Genomic DNA, 19292 nt, shown 5'->3' with positions numbered 1-19292 from the left:
CACCATTCAGTGCAAGAATGAGGGAAACCTGGAAAACCTCATTAATTAGGGGGGTGGTCAAATGCCAACCGCTGTCAATCTCTCACATTGACCCAAGCCAACATTCTTCCACCCTACCATACCTGCACAGAGGGTGCCAATCCTCCGTACAAGCATAGCTAATCTACGTTCAACCGGCCGCGGGATTCGAAACCCGGGCAGATCGACACATCGATTTAAGTACTGACGCCTTAAACCGTGCGGCTATCGACCGAAACGCGTTTGTGATTTTAATAAAATTATGAAAAATATTTATTTTCAAAAGAGAGCACAACATACCCTTCCGTACGTCACTGGTGTATGAAAGGAAAGCGTAGGTTCTTTTTAACTCTAGGGAAAATAACACCCTGTAACACTTGACGCAATTAATTACCAACAAAAACCTTGATTAATTTAATCTTGTTAAACCACCTATTAAATTTAAAAAAAAATTACTCATGTATTGTGTTTTTTCCTCTGTGCATTTACTAATACACTAGCCACAGAAATTAAGGTATATTAAAAAAATGACAAAATTTTGTGTCATTTTCAATGAACTGTAACTTGGAGGAAAATGGTCGTAGAGAGAATCAAATATAAGGAAATTAAAGCTTCAGCTAGTTTTCAGATCTGCAGTTTAAATTTTTTTAGCGTCAACAGTTTTTGAGTATAATCATAAGAAAATCAACGGAAGAAAAATTTGTAATTTTTGCTTTTTTTAAAAAGGACTATGGACTTAAAAAAATTTTTTTTGATAATTTCTTCATAAAGCTCTTTTAGATAATTTAATTTTCTTCAATTTGGGTGGTACCGTCGATCAAAGCAAAAAAATCATTTTTGACTTTGGCAATCAATTACTCGGGAAATAATGGTCGTACAGAAAATCCAAACAGAGTTTTGGAAACTGCAAAGTATTTTCTACAAGTCGTAATTATGGGTTTTTGATAAAAAAATTTTTGAAAGTGAAAATGTTGGTTAGAAAAAAGGTCAAAAATTGCATAATTAGGGATATTTGAATAACTTGGCATAACTTTGTGCAAATAACGAATAAACTAAGGATATCGACTATAACTTTTCAACCTCAGTGTCTTAAAGAAACCCTGATAATTTCAAAACGTTACGATTTTTTTTTAAATTTGTATGCTTTCATAACATCAGCAACTTTAAATAAGTAATTCAACTTATTTTTTGGACAAGGTAGTATACATTTTTAAGTAAACCTATAGAGAAATGCTGTTACCCTAGCAATCCACAATATCCAAAGGTTCAACACCCTTTTATTTTCAAAACTTTCTGTATATCTGTACACATGATTCAGGAACTCGACTAAAACGTACGCCAAGTTATCAAGGTGATTCCTTTTCATTGGGATTCCCTATATCACGAATTTAAAACAATTTTACACAATTTCATTGTTATGGGCACCTTGGCAATTAAAGCTAAAAGCATTGTTTATATTTTTTGTAGGTCAGTGAGCCAAACTTAATTACAGAAAAACAGTTATAACTCAATTATGATCTACCTAATAACGTTAATAATACATTCCTTGAAACTAAATATCCGGTTATATTAATAATCCTAAAATAAGAAAGTTAACGCGAATAAAATGAAAAGAAAAACTCCGCAGTTTATCTGATAGCACTCAATGAAAATAAAAAAAATCATTTACACGATTTTTTCGCAGGCAATAATTAAGTTGTTGGTGAGACGCGCAGGCATTTATTTAGTTTTTAATTACTGTTATGGTTAGCACACCAGTTAAAATTAGCAACACATCGTAAAATCAATTCGGGACATATGAGGTGATTTACGAAAGTTGCCTCAAAACTTTAAACCGCTTTCAGTTCACAAACAAAAAAAAAACGTATTTAAGAATGAAATATAGCACAGACATACTTAGAAGCAGGCGTTGCGACATACAAAAAAAAATAGTTATAGTTAATCGACCATTAAGCGAATTATAGCAGAATAGATTTCTCTTCGCGAATAATTTTTATATATCCGGGTTCGGCAGACATTCATCCATCATCGATTCATTAGATAGTAAAGTGATAACCACGTTTTTAAAATCGTTACAAAACCGAACGGTTTCAACACACGTCCGACACCTTCCCATTTCACAGCGGCCAAACCAATTAAAAAAAAAAACCTCCATATTTACATAAGAAATAATCATCGGTGATCCATTAGATCGCACCATTCAAGTAAAATTGTTTAATCCAATATATCGAATCGAATGCAAGAATGAGGAATAATCGATGTATAAAATGCATTTCTGCATTAGAAGTTGATTTTGAATTAGTTATTTTCGATTCTAGCTTGCGAAGTATAGATTTTGTATTCAATAATGGAGTTTGTTTTGAGAGCACCAGTTTTTTTTCGAAGACTCCTTCGAAATATTACTAAAATTAGCGAAAGGAGCAAAAATTTTCATTTATGAATTATATAGCTTCTGTCAAGTATGAAAAAACTAATTTGTTCTCGAAGAGACAGAATTAAAAGTTATCTTTTATGACAGTTTTCAAAAAGTATTAGTAAGTAATAGTAAAAAGTTCCATTAAGTTTACCTTTAACAAAATATCCGATACATTTTTAAAAATGGCTAAAATCAAGGCACTTATATTTATAGTTATTTATTTTATTCTCTTTAGATTTCAAATACTAGACAAAAATGTACGCAAAATTTTACTTTTGCCACTTTATTCCAACTTCAGAGAAATTATACTATTTCTATTCGCAAATTCATTTATTAATTTGTTTACAAAACTAAATTAAACAATACCTGCATCACAATTTACTTTGTTAATGAAACAGTGATGCCAAAAAATCCACATGTGTACATTTGTTCCAACACGCTTTTTAAAAGTCAGCGATGGTTGTGGGAACAAGTATCTGCTTAAAAATACCCACAATGTCCTATTTTTAAGACGACTCTCTATAAATCGTATAAAATTAGGCGAGTTCAGATATTAATCAAACGAAAATGTGCTGGACCTGTTTAAAAATAGCTAAATGTCGTTTCGAGATTTTCTATATATTCTAAAGACAACCCATATATTCGTAATTTATTAAAACAAAAATCCTTATTTGATAGTCAGCGAATGACACATTACTTAAACTTTAAACGACTACCTTTAAAATATCTGGAAATGGTTTAGTATACTTATATCTGATATGCATGTTTTTAATTAATCAAATAAAATACACTACTTATTTCAATAATACCGTTAACCAAATTATAATTACCTATAGCAACATACAGGGTGTCCAGGTATAGGGTACCCCCGGAAGAGTTATTAACTCTTCAAATCGAGTTGAAAACAGATTTTTCACCATGAAAGCATAATTTAAAAAACGGCGAGAAAAATGAAAAAGTTGAATATTTTTGGTGAGAACACTGCTTCCAGGAAAGAAGCTATCTAAATATTGTATACTCTAGTACAATGGCTTTAAAATAACTCACCAATTATCAACTTAATAAACAAAAAAATTATAGCTCAAATTGAAAATCTGGGGAGTAAAATAAAACAAAATTATCGACGTTATATTTTTAAGAACTTCACAATTTACCTACAATTCCCTGGACACCCTGTGTAAAGTACTAGTGAAAGTGAACACACATTAAAAGTTATGTTTTGAACACTGTATTTCGAAAACGAAGCGTTTCCGGATATACATTTCTAACAACTTTAAGTCCATTGAGCTAAATATGACTAAAGATACAGGGCGTTCAATGTTTGAATGTTATTTTGAATTTTCTCAATAATTTTGAAAACTGTCAAGAGTACGAACAAAAAAAATTGGTACTATTATGTTTTTTGACATGACAAATAAGAATTTTTAATTTTTTAAATCAATAATTTCGATTTTACACAAGAACTGTATAGGGAATTATAGTATTATTATAAAGGAAATTTAATTCTGCATTAATTAATGTAATAATATACGGGGTGTACTACTTGAAAATTTTTGAGTAAATTCAACTTCAACGTCGCAATATTGGCTATACGTTTTTAAACACTCTGTATGAATTTTTGCAAATTTCACAAAAACTGGTTGAATTTCATTGCTTTTAAAGTATCCATGCCAAATTTCATTAATAATTAAAGCAAAATGTCGGAGTTATTCTATTTTCAAAAATGACACATCCCTCAATTTTTTTCTTGAAAACTGTCACATTTGGGCTCATAGTACCTTATATGAAAATAGTCTAGAATTTGCCGTAGAATTAAAAAATGCATAAATATACATAGTGTTCCACTTGAAATAACAGAGCTGATGATGACTTCCGGTATAAGCGGAAGTGCGAGGAAGTTGACTATTTTCATTGAATATACAGTACGCGCCTAAAGTATGGAATAAATTCAGTAAAAACGAAATAAAAATTTTTTTGTGAAAAATCCTCGAACAGGTCGATTTTTAATTTAAAAAATACATATTTTGGTATAAAAGGCGATTTTCAACCGTCATTTGTTTTCGAGTAATGACGTCATCGACATTTTTTTAAAAAAGCAACCCCCCTATTTTTTTCTTGATTCTGGAAGATCGTTTCACTGTCGAACCGACAGTATTAAAATGTTGCCATTTTACATAGGAAAGTTTTCGAGTAAAAAATGACGATTGAATGTTAGAAAACGTAAATTTTATTCTTTAAAAAAATAACAATTCCTTTGTCAAGTAAATACAATTCATTAAGTTTTCTACCTAAATTAAGTTTTCGAATTGCCACCTACCGACTTCTTGACAATATGCAAGTCTGTGTAGAAATTCTTCTTGCACATTATGAATTATTTCTGGGGTAACTCTGTGTATTTCATCTATAATACAATTTTGGAGTTCTTCTAAATTATGTGGTCTATTAACGTACACTTTGGACTTTAAGTAACCCCATAAGAAATAGTCCATGGGTGTAAGATCTGGGGATCTCGCGGGTCATTCTATCGGTCCTCGTCTGCCGATCCACCTCTTAGGAAAACAATTGTTCAGAAAATCTCGAAAAGGGCGCACATAGTGCGAAGGTCTACCGTCTTGCTGAAACCATATGGCGTCATCAGGAATATCAGGGTCATTATCGTTAGGAAAAATTACTGCAAGCGCTGGAACAAGGTTATTTTCTGTAAGGGTTCCTTCAAAGAAGAAAGGCCCTACTATTCTGTTGTCAACTATTCCATCCCACATATTTAATTTCTGTAGGTGTTGGGTATGTGTCTCTGCCATCCAATGAGGATTTTCCCGACTCCAGTAGCTGCAAGTTTGACGGTTCACTGTACCATTGAGACAAAACGTGGCCCCTTCTGAAAGCATTTGCCGGTGTAAATCTCTATTTACTTGAAATAAATCCATCATAATTTCATAAAAGTGTAAGCGGCGGTCGGGATCGTCTTCATTGAGTTCCTGCACAAGTTGAATTTTGTAGGGATAATTTTTTTCCTTCCTCAGGATATGTAGCACTGTGGTCTGACTAATTTCATTGTTTAATGCAACCAATCGTGAAGTATTAGAGGAATATCTACCATACTTATCAAAATGTTCTGTTTGTGATGTTTTTCACTAACGCTTGGACGTCCAGGTTTTGGAATATCTACAACATTGCCAGTTTCTCTAAATTTAGATTCTATCTTACTGACTGTTGATTGGCTGATACGGCGATCTGGATGTTTTTCATTAAATAAATCGCAAACTTCCTGCTGCGTTCTAGTCTTATCCCCGCATCCGATAAGAATTAAAATTTCAATTTTTTGTGTGACAGTTAAATGTGTATAACACTTTATAATAATAATAATTTTTATATCGTTTACAATACTCAGAAAGTTGGTATGACAGTGACACTTTGTAAAGATTTATACCTACGTGATCCATAAAAACCTTCAGGTATTTCGAAAAACTAAATTTGACAACGTTTTTGCTTTATTTTAATTGATTTGGGTTTTCTAACATTCAATCGTCATTTACTCGAAAACTTTCCTATGTAAGATGGTAACATTTTAATACTGTCGGATCGACAATGAAACGCTCTTTCAGAATCAAAAAAAATAGGGGGTTGCTATTTAAAAAAAAATTACGATGACGTCATTACTCGAAAACAAATGACGGTTGAAAATCGCCTTTTATACTAAAATATGTATTTTTTAAATTAAAAATCGACCTGTTCGAGGATTTTTTCCAAAAAAATTTGGTTTGTTTTTACTGAATTTATTCCATACTTTAGGCGCGTATTTCTGATAAACCCCAGTATACAAATTTTCAGATTTAAATTGACTACTTTTTGAGATAATTCTACTGGGCCCTCTTCGTGATACACCCTGTATAAACCCGGCAAATATTGATTATAATTCTTTACTATTATCAACTTTATGCGAATTTCTTTATATTCAAATTGTCTTAATATACAGGTTCGGAAAGTCCCCATGGTACATCGGCCGTTACGTGGAGCGATAAAGTAAGTCATAGAAATCCGTGCGATAGACAAGGATGGTTACATTGAAGACGTTTCATAATCTGAATAGTCACTCTCACTTCTAACCCGAAACGGGCGGTGACTATTCGGATTATGAAACGTCTTCACTATAGCCATCCTTGTCTATCGCAGGGATTTCTTTACTTTACTTTGTCGCTCTCATGTAAAGGCAGATGGACCATGTGGATTTTCCAGCCCTGTATACTGTAACATTATAACACGCGTGGCTTTAAAAGTATCTGATTTATTTTTTATGTAGTTGTAAATATTTTTGATTATGCGTTTCCTGTAATGGGTTTTTTTACCTGTTGGAAATAAATACCCTTTATTATTATTATTACTATTATTATTATTATTAATGCCAATACATTTGCGAATATATTTAGTTTATCTAAAAAATTAGATTAATTAAGTTTCTCAAGATTTACTTTAACTTTTGTCATACCCTTTACACTTTGGTTTTAGCTGTCTGAACTTTGACGTAAAATACCCTCACGAATACAAATTTAATGGATGTTTTCACACAAAATAGAACTAGCGTCCATAATATTTACAATTAGCAAGCAAATTAAAAAAAAACTATTATCGTCACTATCACAAGTCCAGTTCTAGAGGGCAGCCACAATTCCTACCTTTACACCTTTGTACATATCCGTAGAATCACAAAACAAAACTGAACGCATTATTTTTCAGGATTATCCTTACTTTGCCGGCAAAACTAGCATTGCACACAGTTGCACAATATTTACAACAATCCTGTTAAACAATAAGGACAGAAGGCATGCAGCTATCTCAACCTTCAAAGGAGTGGGCGTTACCTTTTTTTTAAGTTCAACGAATGAGCCCGCGTGACGCATATTAGCCAACACGACACAAACACACCGCGAGGGCGAATAAAGGGGCCAACTGCGCATCCAACAACAAACAATAATTACATAGTCACAAGTCACAACGCAAAAATCTGGGTTAGAGGTGTTTACGTCCGCCGAATCTTGAGTGAATCGCTCACTGCCTTGAAAAGCACCCTCCCGAGACTGCGTCGTTCCGTGGCGGCGGAGAAAAATTAATGACTGTTCAGCGTGGGCGTTCGATCCACCCCCGCTCTAAGAATCGACGCGAAAATCCGTGGCCTCCAGAAAGAAATCCGACGGTTTCGCTGATGACCCGTAAACAACTCTTAAGTGGATCGACCTAATGTTAACTAAACAATGGATTTTAAGATTTCGAGCAAATATACTATATTTTGAGCAACAAATTTCACATTTCCAGATTTTCCAAATTTAAAAAAAATTTGGTACGTGGTGGGCTAAATCAACATTTTCGAGCGGTTACCCCCATTTGCCGAGAAGATAGAAAAAAAGTAATTAGTTAAGGAGGTTCGATACCGAAAAAAAAATTGTAAGGTTTTGAAAATCATTGAAATCTGTTAATAAATATGCCAACTGCCTCGTGTAAAAATATCAGATCGATTGACAATATAGTTTTTTTGAAAAATTATATTAAAAATTATGCTTTTTACACAGGCTCGTATGCGAGTTGGGAAAAAAACTTTAATCAAACGTGAATATTGCTCTTAAAAATGGTTAGGATCGGGAAAATATAATTACAATTAAAGAATTAAATATTACTATATATTTTAAAACAATAAAAATATACAATTACAATTTACATTGTTATTGGGATAATGGAATAACGTTTTGATAAATTTGAACAAAGATATTCTGATCCAATGAAAGGAAATATGGCAACACTGTACGCTGTATTTGACGCTTCTACTGACGCGCTATATTTGAATAGCTCGATTATAGACTACAAAATTATTCCAGTCGAATACATATATACTAATAATTAATATTAAATAAATTTTTCGTGATCTAATGCAATATAATAGCAATTTGAAACAAAAATTGAATGGATCTCTTTGCATAACGAACAGTATAGATGTTCTGTCATAATCTTCAATTTGACAAGGCGACGTCTCACTATCATATACTGAGCTTCTTGATAGTTATCATATGTATTCTCGGTTTGCACATTTTACTTTTTTCTTATCAGTCCCACATTCTGTTTCATACGCATTTTATATTGCTTTTCAGTCATTACTTTTTCTTTGTATCTTGGATGTTCATTCTCATTTAGGGAATACGCGCAAAGCATAGTTGACAGTAATGACAGTTGACCCAACTTTTACCACCACGCTGGGGCAATGTTGCCAGATTTCATACATAATTTTACAAGCTCTTCTATACTAATATTAGAAAGAGGAAAGATTACTGTATTTTTGTATGTATGTTTGTTACGAATAAACTCAAAAACTAATGGACGGATTTCGATAATTCTTTCACCATTAGAATGCTACATTATCCCGGAGTAACATAGGCTATATTTTTTATATCCCAAAATGTTTAAAATAAATGACCACCCGTGCGAAGCCGGGACGGGCCGCTAGTAATGAATAAATAGACACTTTTATTCAAATAAAAAGTTAACTGCCGTGCATTAAACACTAAAAATATATGCAAGTTAATATGTGTTGTATAAATTTCATTCGTATATATTTCGTTCGCTCAAATTAGTTTATGTAAGGTTGGTACTACAACGAAACTACTGTGTATAAGCATAGGATTCCCTCCCGCACCGCCTGTCCCGCAAAAGATGTATCGAACCTCGTTAAGGGGTCGACTTTCGAAAAAGAAAACAGCGGTTTTCAATTTTGGTGTATTTTGTAATTTTTTTAATTACGAAAACATTAGATTTTTAATAGAATTGAGCAGCGTACCTACGTGATAATTTTCTGTAACTTTAAGTTTTAGATCACTTTATACAGGGTGAAATAAAAATAAGGTTACAAACATCGCCAGAAGATATACCTAACACTTAGAATTAGTAGAGGTACTTCTTGGTGTTGAAGTTTAAAAAATAAATAACATTTTCTTTTAATAATAATAATAATAATAATAATAATAATAATAATAATAATAATTTATTTTCCTTTTAGACATGAAAACATGTATAGGAATAGTCATACAAACACAAACATAAATTACATTGAACGACAGAACTTTAATACGGAATACAAACACTTATTTATTTCAATTTTGTTTTGAATAAAAACTCATTATTTACATTTTTTAGTTCCACAGGTAAACAATTACATATTTTAGGCCCTACAACGTTTGGAGAACGAGTACTTAAATTTAATTGTGCAAATGGTATATGAAAATTATGTTTTTGTTTGGTATTGACATTGTGATACTATATTCGACTACTTTGAGCTAATTTCGTGAAATTTCGTATCCGGGGGTTTTTTGGGATGACAAATTCGAATTTATCGATGATTTCGTTGTATCTTTTAGAGGGCGCCACAAGCGACCATTAGGACGCATTTAACATAAAATATTCTCTCTAAAACAGATCTATATAAAATCACTGTGGCAGCTTAGTAGTTTATGAGTTTAATACAATGATATTTAAATTAAATTGTAAAAAGAGAATATAAACCGAGTCTGAGTAAAAAATTATTCAATAATAGTTAAATTTCGATAAAGTCGACGCTTAATTGGTTTTACATACGCAGAATAGAGTCAAAAGTCACTCACTTGATAGCAGAAATTCGGATTTGAGTAAAATTCACTCCTGTTGCAACTCAACAAATTTTAGTTGTATTCATACTAATAGAGTGTGGACAGAAATTGATAAATTACTGATTGTGAGTGAAATTGAATGATTTTTGTACAGTGTAGATTTTATAGAGAAGAACCATGGATTTAAAAATGACCATGTCATTCTTTCTTCTACCCCGATAAATTGGGACATTCTGTACACCCCCTATATTCACTGTACCCAATTCATCAAAAAATGGGCACATGAAGAACTTCTTGTTTTAAATTTAATGCACAAATAATTCAATATTTCATAACGTTGTTCGGAAAAGTAATGACTTCGTCAATTCCGAAGTACCTACAATATAAATTTCCTGGAAAAGTAATTTTTCTTGTTCGTCGAATAAATGTTAATAAATATTGGAATTATTGACTTCCAATTGCTCGAGTAAAAATAGACTGTAATTTCTCTAAAACATTTCACGTATGATAAGGATCTAGATTATTTCAATAGATGTTAATATAAACAAAGGAAAATTAATGAAAATTACTTATATTCACGAGTACTTCATTTGCTATCTTCGACTGGACGAAAAAGATCAATTTTTGTCGCATAAAAAAGAACTTTTATTGTAATTATTTTAAAACATTACGTCATCTTGAAATTAGTAGCTGTCTCATGAATTTTATCTGTAGTATTCTATTTTTGCTGGAGCTGCAGTTGTTAGCACATATTTTCGCTGTGTAATAAGTTAAAAATAGTTTTCTTACCGATAAAATTTCATTTTGGTTTTGCAATTTTTTTTGTAATTCTGTTGTTAGATTTTGTCTTCTCGAACATTTAAAGGGAATAAAATATTTGTCCTAGAAATAGACCCAACGAGTTCAAGAAATAAATAATGAAATCAATTGGATTTACCTGCACCTAGATAAAATTCTTCCTATTACTGTATGCAATTTATTGTACAAATATTTTCTCTATGATAATAATTGTTCAAGGTTCAAAGTCTTACCCGTCTCAAAACAAGCATCGGTGTAAGCAAAAATGTAATGTTGTAGGTAACTCTGTATGTACAAGGTTAGTCACTGTAATCTGGCAAACTTATTGTGAGTTTATTATTGAAATTACAAAAAGTTTCCAATGCAAAAGAATTTTTATAATACAGTATTAGAAAAACAATTGAATAATGAAAATCACTAAGTTAAAGAAAAAATTTTTTTCATGGAACACCCTATATATTAGTGCATACTTAGGTCTGACGGATCGCAGTGGCTATGGACGAGGTACACGGAACGAACAAATGACATAAGTTTATTTATCATCAATAATTTATTTCCTATAATAAACTATTTTAACAAAGAAATAATGTTTAGTGAGAACGAAAAATTTAAAGTTATCCGTTATTTTACAAGAATAATAATAACGTGAATGCAGCGCGCGCCGAGTATGCTCGTTTGCATCCCGGGTTTCCAATTTCATCTCGAGTTGCATTTTACGACATTGAGCGACGCTTTAGAGAAACAAAATCTCTTGGAAGACAGAAACGAAGAATTATTCAAAATGAAGAATTAGAACTAACTATGCCGATTACTATATTTTCAAGGTAAGCAAATATTCATTCGAGATTAACCATGGTCAATTCAAATATTAAATTATTGAAGAAAGGCCACAAAAGTCCACAGTAAATGCTTCAGATAGTTAGATATAAGTTAAAGTAAAATTATTAGAACGTTACATACATATAAATACCGCTCCTATAAAACTATGCCGGTCCAAAAATTCACCCAAAATCAAAAAATTCAGCGATTAGAGTACTGTAGAAAAATGCTGCGCTGGAAAAATGACGATCTTAAACTACTCTGAAAAGATTTTATGGACTGATCAGGTGACTCTTACAACACCTGGCATTTATAATAAAAAAAAATACTCTCATACCTTTGCAAATGAAAATCCTCACTGTAATAGGGAAATTCCAAGTCAAGGAATCATCGTTTAATATTTGGTGCGGTATATTGAGAAATAAAATCATTTTCCCAGTATTTTATGAAGGTGCTTTGACTGGGGAAAGATACCTGCATTTTCTTGAAAATCAAATAGAAAACAAATTGGAAGCTGATGGAATATACCAATTTAATTTGGCACCAAGACGGGGCGCCTCCGCATAGAACCAGAGCAGTACGAAATTATTTAAATAATAGGTTTGATTTGTGGATTGGTAATGAAGGAAATATTCAATGGACTTCAAATACCCCAGACTTTACACCCTTGGACAGTTCTCTGTGGGTTTACTTAAAAAAACGAGGTTTATGAGAAAACTAGCGTAAACTTAGATGAACTAAGACATAAAATTGATCAATGTATACAAAATTTAAGTGAATTTAATTCTATTTCACAAAACTTTTTTTGTAATTTCAATAATAAACTCACAATAAGTTGTTAGATTACAGTGACTAACCCTGTACATAAATCAAATAAGTTCAAACCACGACCAAAAGATAATTCTATTTTTTTTACGTGATCTGACCTAGAACCAGAGTGAATCAAAATAATAATAGTACATACACTGAAACGCAATATTCCTTGGCAGCTACGCAACTCCTGGGCCAGATCAATAGCTGTAACAATATTTTAAAAAGTAATAGGACATAACCGCTCTTCAGAATTTGTTAAGCTATCAAAAATACGCTGTTGAGTAGTTATTCTTCAGGTTTCGGATGTATCATTTGTTTTACATATTTTTTCGGTGGGTACCTGCGGTTAATTAATGTTTTCCATACTGTGTCAATAGAAAAACGAATAGTTTAATTACCCATTGTAAAAATAATCACACAAAGCGATGTGCAATTCGAAGATAATTAATAGGTATTATCAATGCATTAAATAAAATGAATTGCAGTTCTGTCGTTGTAAATTTGTATAATCAATTGAAAACTCCAATCGTGAAGGTACGCCTTGACCCATCTGCCACTCCATGGTCCCATATCCCATGGAATAATTCAGCGAAAAGAAAAAAAAATTTAAAGAAAAAACAAAGCAAAACTCGAGCTCGGAAATCATTTCTAATTAAAAACAAAAAGATAATCTTATGTAGAGCAACGTACTTTTTCCACGCCAAACGAGAATCTACTCTTTTCCAAATCGCATTACTGTTCGTGTTCCAATTACCAAACAGGATTAGGTGCGTCAGTGGTCTTGTGGATTCTTCAGATTTCAGACCTTGCGTCTGTTCCGGCTTCTGAAGACATGCCGCTCGGCCGGCATCGATCGATTTTACTCGCATCCACTGACGCGCAAGTGCCTAGTATTTCCGTTCATTCAAACAGGTTCCCAGTCAGAACGTTCACACAGCTCGTACGGGGTGAGACAAGAAAGAAACAACGTTAGAGAAACAGGAAATACTCACACCAAGATTACAAAAGCTCAATCCGATCAGTAATGGAGACGTTAAATGGTGATAACCCAAACATGAACAAATATGAAAATTAAAAGACATGAATGCATAAGAAAAAAGTAGTAATTGCGGAAAACTTTTTTTTTTGGTCTTTTGTTACAATATTTCAACATAACAAAGAGATATTAGAAAGATTAACTCGGAAAATAAGGAGACATGGGCAAAAGAAATAGGAAAAGCTGCAAGACATCGTTTATACGGAACAAACGAATATACAGTGAATTCAACAAAATTTAGAAAAGTATGTACCTGGTAATGTGTGAAGATTTAATATTAATGAACAAAACATCTACTCATGCCAAGAGTAATATCCAAAGAGCCTCGAAATATACGGTGTACAAAAAAACCCAACAGTATAAATAAAATCAAACTTGAAACGTCAAAATACGTTGGCAATTCCAACTCTCAAAAATATGAAATAAAATTGGGTAAATATAAAATCTATTTTTGCGTATTACCGCTGTAAATATTAGATCATTTTTTCCTTGTCAAAATTAATATATTATATATAAACTGTAAACCACTGTTTGATTTTATTAGTGACTTGAAACATAGGAGCATCCACGCATTCTTGTTTAAAAACATAGCAGGCCCCCGTTAACAAATATAGCGATTGGATAATGCGCAAAATTTCCATTACATAAACAAATAGAACAAATATTAGAGGCTCGAATTACGTGTTAACATACTAACCAACTCTAGGATGTGGTTAAAAAAGGATACAAATTAATTCTGACAGCTTTGCCGTTAACACCAGAAATGAATGAGGTACTAGGTTTTTAGAAAGAGAAATTTTTTTACTTGTGCGTGAATATTTTCTATATAAAGATCTTAACAAGGATGCAATGTCCAGTGTCTATTTATTCATACAGAAGTTAATAAACTTCTTTATGTACAATACAATCATAATCTCATTGTTCATGTGTAACTTGACCACATGTACGCCTAAAGGTATCGAATTACGTTAAAAATTAAATTATATCCTTAAGAGATTACTCAGACAACTAATTAGAATAATATTTCCCTCTCAATGATTCATTTTTGTATGCCTCGCGGTTAATATTGTTCTCGTTCTGGAGCTGTTCATATTTTGCCCCACGTTGGGCGCCATGTTCTCGTTCGGATGGTCTTTCCTTTGGTTTCAATTTTTTTTTGGGTTCGCGGTTGGTAATTTTGCAAGTATGGTTCGGTCGGGAACTTCGACTTCGATTAAAGTGACTATTAAATTGCCGTAAACGGAAACAGATATTGAAATAATTATTTAATTGACACCTAAATAGACTAGCTAACTGACTTTTTATACTCACTAAAGACGGTGACGAAGATGGACGAACACTTACCTGGAAAAATAAATAAAGTTATACAAAATGCCACGTAACTTAAAATTGCAACTACATATATAGTTACATTTAAACAGATCTACATCTCTATGTACTCAGGAATGTAGAGATTTGTTTTTTTTTCGAAATTTATCTGATAAAAAGGTACATATCGATACGCGAAAAATAATATTTTCTGTTGGAGTGTATTATCAGTACCAACAGGTTTATATTGATGTAGGTACTCAGATTGTAGAAATGGGCAAATATTTGTTCAACATACCGTATTATGTATCAAAATGTATCTGATAGCTCTGTTGATTTAATGGAGTGATATTTTAATGCAAAAGATGATGAAAATTATGATTTATTATATGCTCTTGCACTTTTTCTTTAATTTAATTAAGTATTAAACTAATTCAAATTAATGCTCTTTGTAACCAAAAAAATTACATTATTTAACGATTTCATCGTCAGGTATATGATTTTTTCATTAACAAAATTAAGATATTTTCTAATTACCAATTTGTCCATAAAGTTAGATTTTTGAATACATATACAGGGTGATTCACAACTTATCCAAAAAAATTTGGGAATAGATGCGGCATGAGAAATGGAGTCAATATTGTAAAAAAAAATTTGTAAAATCCTTATAGTTTCTGAGAAAAAAATTATTGAAGTTATAACACATTAAACCACTACATAGCTGGACAACTGTATCTCTAGCGTCATTCGCAATACGCGTGGAGAGCCATGTGACTTCTAATACTGAAATAAGTCGTTGCGGTAGTTTTTACCTGTTATCTGTGGTATTTACATCAGTTTTTTAGTAGTTAGTGTCAAAAATGGCTTGCGTGTATAGCAACTCAGAGTTGATGGATATCGTTTTAATTTATGGTGAAGCAAGACAACATTTGTATTATGGTGAAATATTTGTGTTATGGTGAAGCAATACATCATTTGTGTTAGTTCGTAGAAAGTGAGTAAGACGGACCCAAATGTGTTTACACGTGAGTGGATAAAATTTTGAACAATTGCTGTTGCAGCATCGGGTATGTCAAATGATTATATTATTTAAAAACACAAATTAATTTTATTAATAATTAATAAAGACAAAAGCATTTGAATTTGCCGATATAAAATAGGTGCGATAAAATTCTATTTACATATTTCTTTCCTTGCGAAAGTTTTTGTCCGTTTTTATCACGCCGCCATACCGGTCGCATTGTGCGAGGTCAGGTTTTACAGTGGACCAGTTTCCAGTGCCGTGCAGAAGTGTATTTTTAAATCAATTTTCGAACTGACCTTTTTGATTTTTTCTTTACAAAATTGTATTTGTAAGGGTCTCCTGTACATCCAGAATTTTTTTTTTGGATAAGTTTGGTAAGTTAAAATATGTGAATATTACTGTATATTAAAGAAATGTATAACCTTCAACAAGATTTAGAAGGCATGTATTTATTTTTGTTACTTAAAACTTCAAACTATTTCTACACATTTTTTTTTTGAACTGCGAATAAAATATCCAAACAGTGAACAACTACACGCTCTATTGGTTGCATAAAAGAAAGTACGCCATTTTTTCTAACATCCTACACAACAATAAACACTATTAGCAAAACATTATATCAAGGGAAAGCATTGATAAAGAGAAAGGACAAGCTAAATATGAAGGTGGTACGGAAGCAAACCGAACAAAATCATTATAATTTTATCCAAGAATCCTGTTTATCCTGTTTCGTACCTACTCCCTACCATACTCTGGAAGTGACAATACAAAATACTTATGTGGTCCGAAAAAGAAACCCTGAACGTTAAAACGAGTATTTACTTCTAGAATAAAATAAGATTCTTTAGCACAAACCCTGGTAAAATATTGAATGTGCAACCAGCAAAAAGCTAATTAATTGTTGTCTGATTAAAATGCTGGTTTTCCCCAACACGTGTAAATACGTTTTTAAAAAATGTAAAATTTATTCATCTGCAGATATTTATTATGTATTTTACTGTCTACAAGCAAATTTATGACGAGATTGAACTACTATAAATTATGAACATTTTAGGTAAAAACTTCCTATTTACATCGACTTGAACAGAAGAGAAAGTAAAGTATGGCCGAGAAAATCTCAAAATTGCGTAACAAATCGGATGATTAGTTTAACTAAAAGATAGATCTACGTCCCTATACTCTCGCCTCAATTTTTTTTCAAGCAATTATAGCCTGTCACTAATAGAACTTATTTTTTTAACTTACAAGAATTATTTCATTATATAATCACCAATCATTCATCAATTATTAGCTAATTTATTGAAACGGGACAATACAATATCAAACGTTGTATATTTTAAGTCGAATCTAATATATAAATAAACCAAGGACCTAGATCGTCAAATCTATTAATTTTTTAAGACTAATATCTCTTTTTTATTGTTACTGGAGACAGTAAAGTAGCCATAAAGATCAATTCTCACTTCTACTGTACGTGATAGAAAACTAGCCCACTTCAAAAAAAATAACATTGTAGGATCACCACTCGAGATAATATTGAATTAGGTCAGATTATGTCGGTATTATATTATCAAATTATCAATTAAAATATATATCCATGTTCAAAATAAAGAGCCAGTTTCCTGTGTACAACGCTTCACGTAACGCAAATTAAACCTAAATGTTCCAAAATTGTTTACATCAAAGCTTCAGGATATGACATGATCCACATCAAATATTTCCAAGAAATACTGTATAATACGGAACGCTTATTTTAAGAGAAAAGCTATCGCCAACTACCATCTAATCTAATATAATGTGTGCAATGTATGTAATCAAAATATAATTCACTTAGTAAGTTGAAACAGTCATTAAAATATCTAAAAATGTTTCTATACTGAAGGAAAAACAATTATTTCCTCAGTACAGTACACTATGATAAAAATTCCCGTTTAAATTTATTGTAAATCTACCTACATCCGACTACAGTATCAAATTTAATTTAATGTGACATTTACTACACGTATTTTTACCACGGTAGGAGCTAGCAATGAGGGTCAACAACTGACCTATGAGAAACTCGATTCCTTTCGAACTATTCATCAAAAAACACCGGCTAAATTTCACTTTTAACGGTAGGAATTTATTAATTTTCCAAGGTTATTCCAATATTTCCGAGTGAACCGCTAGTGAGTATATCACAGATAAGGGAACCTGATTTTACACAAACAAGGCCCACCCAACATTGTGCGATAATATGGGAACCATTTTAGCAATTACGAAATATTATCTGGCGTGTAGGTATATAAGGTGTCTGTAACTTTGAATGGAGTTATATTTAAACGAAGCCTCTTTTACCTTAAGAAACATATATAAGTTTGTTCCTCGATTTCCTTGGTGAAAACTGGTTTATTTTTCAACCTTTTCTTCATAAACTTCATACCCCGCCGCTGGACAGGTTAGCATAACCTCAAATAATCGAGTGCGCATACCCAATTGGGAGCGACGGCATGTATTATTGTCACATTTCATCTTACTTGATTCGTATATGTTTTTCAAGAGACACAAACACATTGCACTTCCTTACAAGATTATACTATACAAGGCGTTTTCAAAAGAAGTAGCACAAAAGGCACCGGTGAATCTACAGTTAAAAAGGACACAGTTTGCATAAAAATGACCTTAGTTGTTTTAAAAAACGTTAACAACAGGCCACACTGGCAAGCGCGCACATACAATCGGAACTGTGCAGTAACGGCGTAGACAAGAGTTTAAGTGGAGTTTTACCAAACTGAAACCAATTTTCGAACATTTGATTTAAATAAATAATAATTTCAGTATTCTGGGCAACACGTACCCCCTAAAAACGGATCCCTAATTAAAGTTTCTTGTTTATCTGATTTTTTTTTTAGTGTATGGTTTGCCTTAGTGTTAACGCGCATTAAGTGCAGCACAAGAAAGTACATAAATTACTTTCCGAACTTAATTGGCAAATATAAGCCTCCAGGCGTAACGTTCTTGAAATTACTAAAACATTAACAACGGTCCATCCTATTAATCTTTTTTTTTTGTAATTGGTGCTTGAAGTGTGTCTAAGAACGTAATCAGTTCATTAAATGCTCATTTCCAACGTTGCCAAATTCAAAGACAGGCTTATTTTTTTTTTCAAAAGTAAAAATGTTTTTTATAACTGGAATTTAATAGTAAAGACATTTGTATTAAGTTAGTGACATCATCAACAAATTTTAAAATAATTTAATTGTGTTCAACACGTTAAAATAACCAGCGTTTCATTTTGCTGCAATCTGGGTCTTAAAAAATTACTTCCTAGTGATTTTCTTCGAAGAGGTACATTTATAAATGGAAAGTGCAACATATTGAACCGATTTTATTTTCATTTCTATTTTTGTTTCGTTCATATTCTATTAAGTTTTATTGGACAGTATATTATTGTTA

At 32.0% G+C, this 19292-nt stretch overlaps 1 protein-coding gene across 5 annotated transcripts in view; it reads right to left on the bottom strand.

Annotated features, from left to right (window-relative positions):
* Nucleotides 1-19292, bottom strand: part of LOC108904063 (A-kinase anchor protein 1, mitochondrial) — a 68766-nt gene that overhangs the window by 11756 nt on the left and 37718 nt on the right. Inside the window, exon 2 of one of the 5 annotated variants that reach the window (XM_018706457.1) lies at nt 14837-14869. The exons of 3 other annotated variants lie outside the window; for them this stretch is intronic. The gene's annotated coding sequence lies outside the window, so the exon portion shown is untranslated. Of the gene's footprint in view, nt 1-7107; nt 7145-14836; nt 14870-19292 lie in introns of those variants that run through there. One more of the 5 variants, XM_018706460.1, reaches the window with a different exon arrangement.

The sequence above is a fragment of the Anoplophora glabripennis genome, unplaced genomic scaffold (assembly GCF_000390285.2).
Source record: "Anoplophora glabripennis isolate ALB-LARVAE unplaced genomic scaffold, Agla_2.0 scaffold14, whole genome shotgun sequence".
Classification (NCBI taxonomy): Eukaryota; Metazoa; Arthropoda; class Insecta; order Coleoptera; family Cerambycidae; genus Anoplophora; species Anoplophora glabripennis.
The sequence above is the reverse complement of the archived record's forward strand: the minus strand, read 5'-3'. Positions and strand labels throughout refer to the sequence as shown.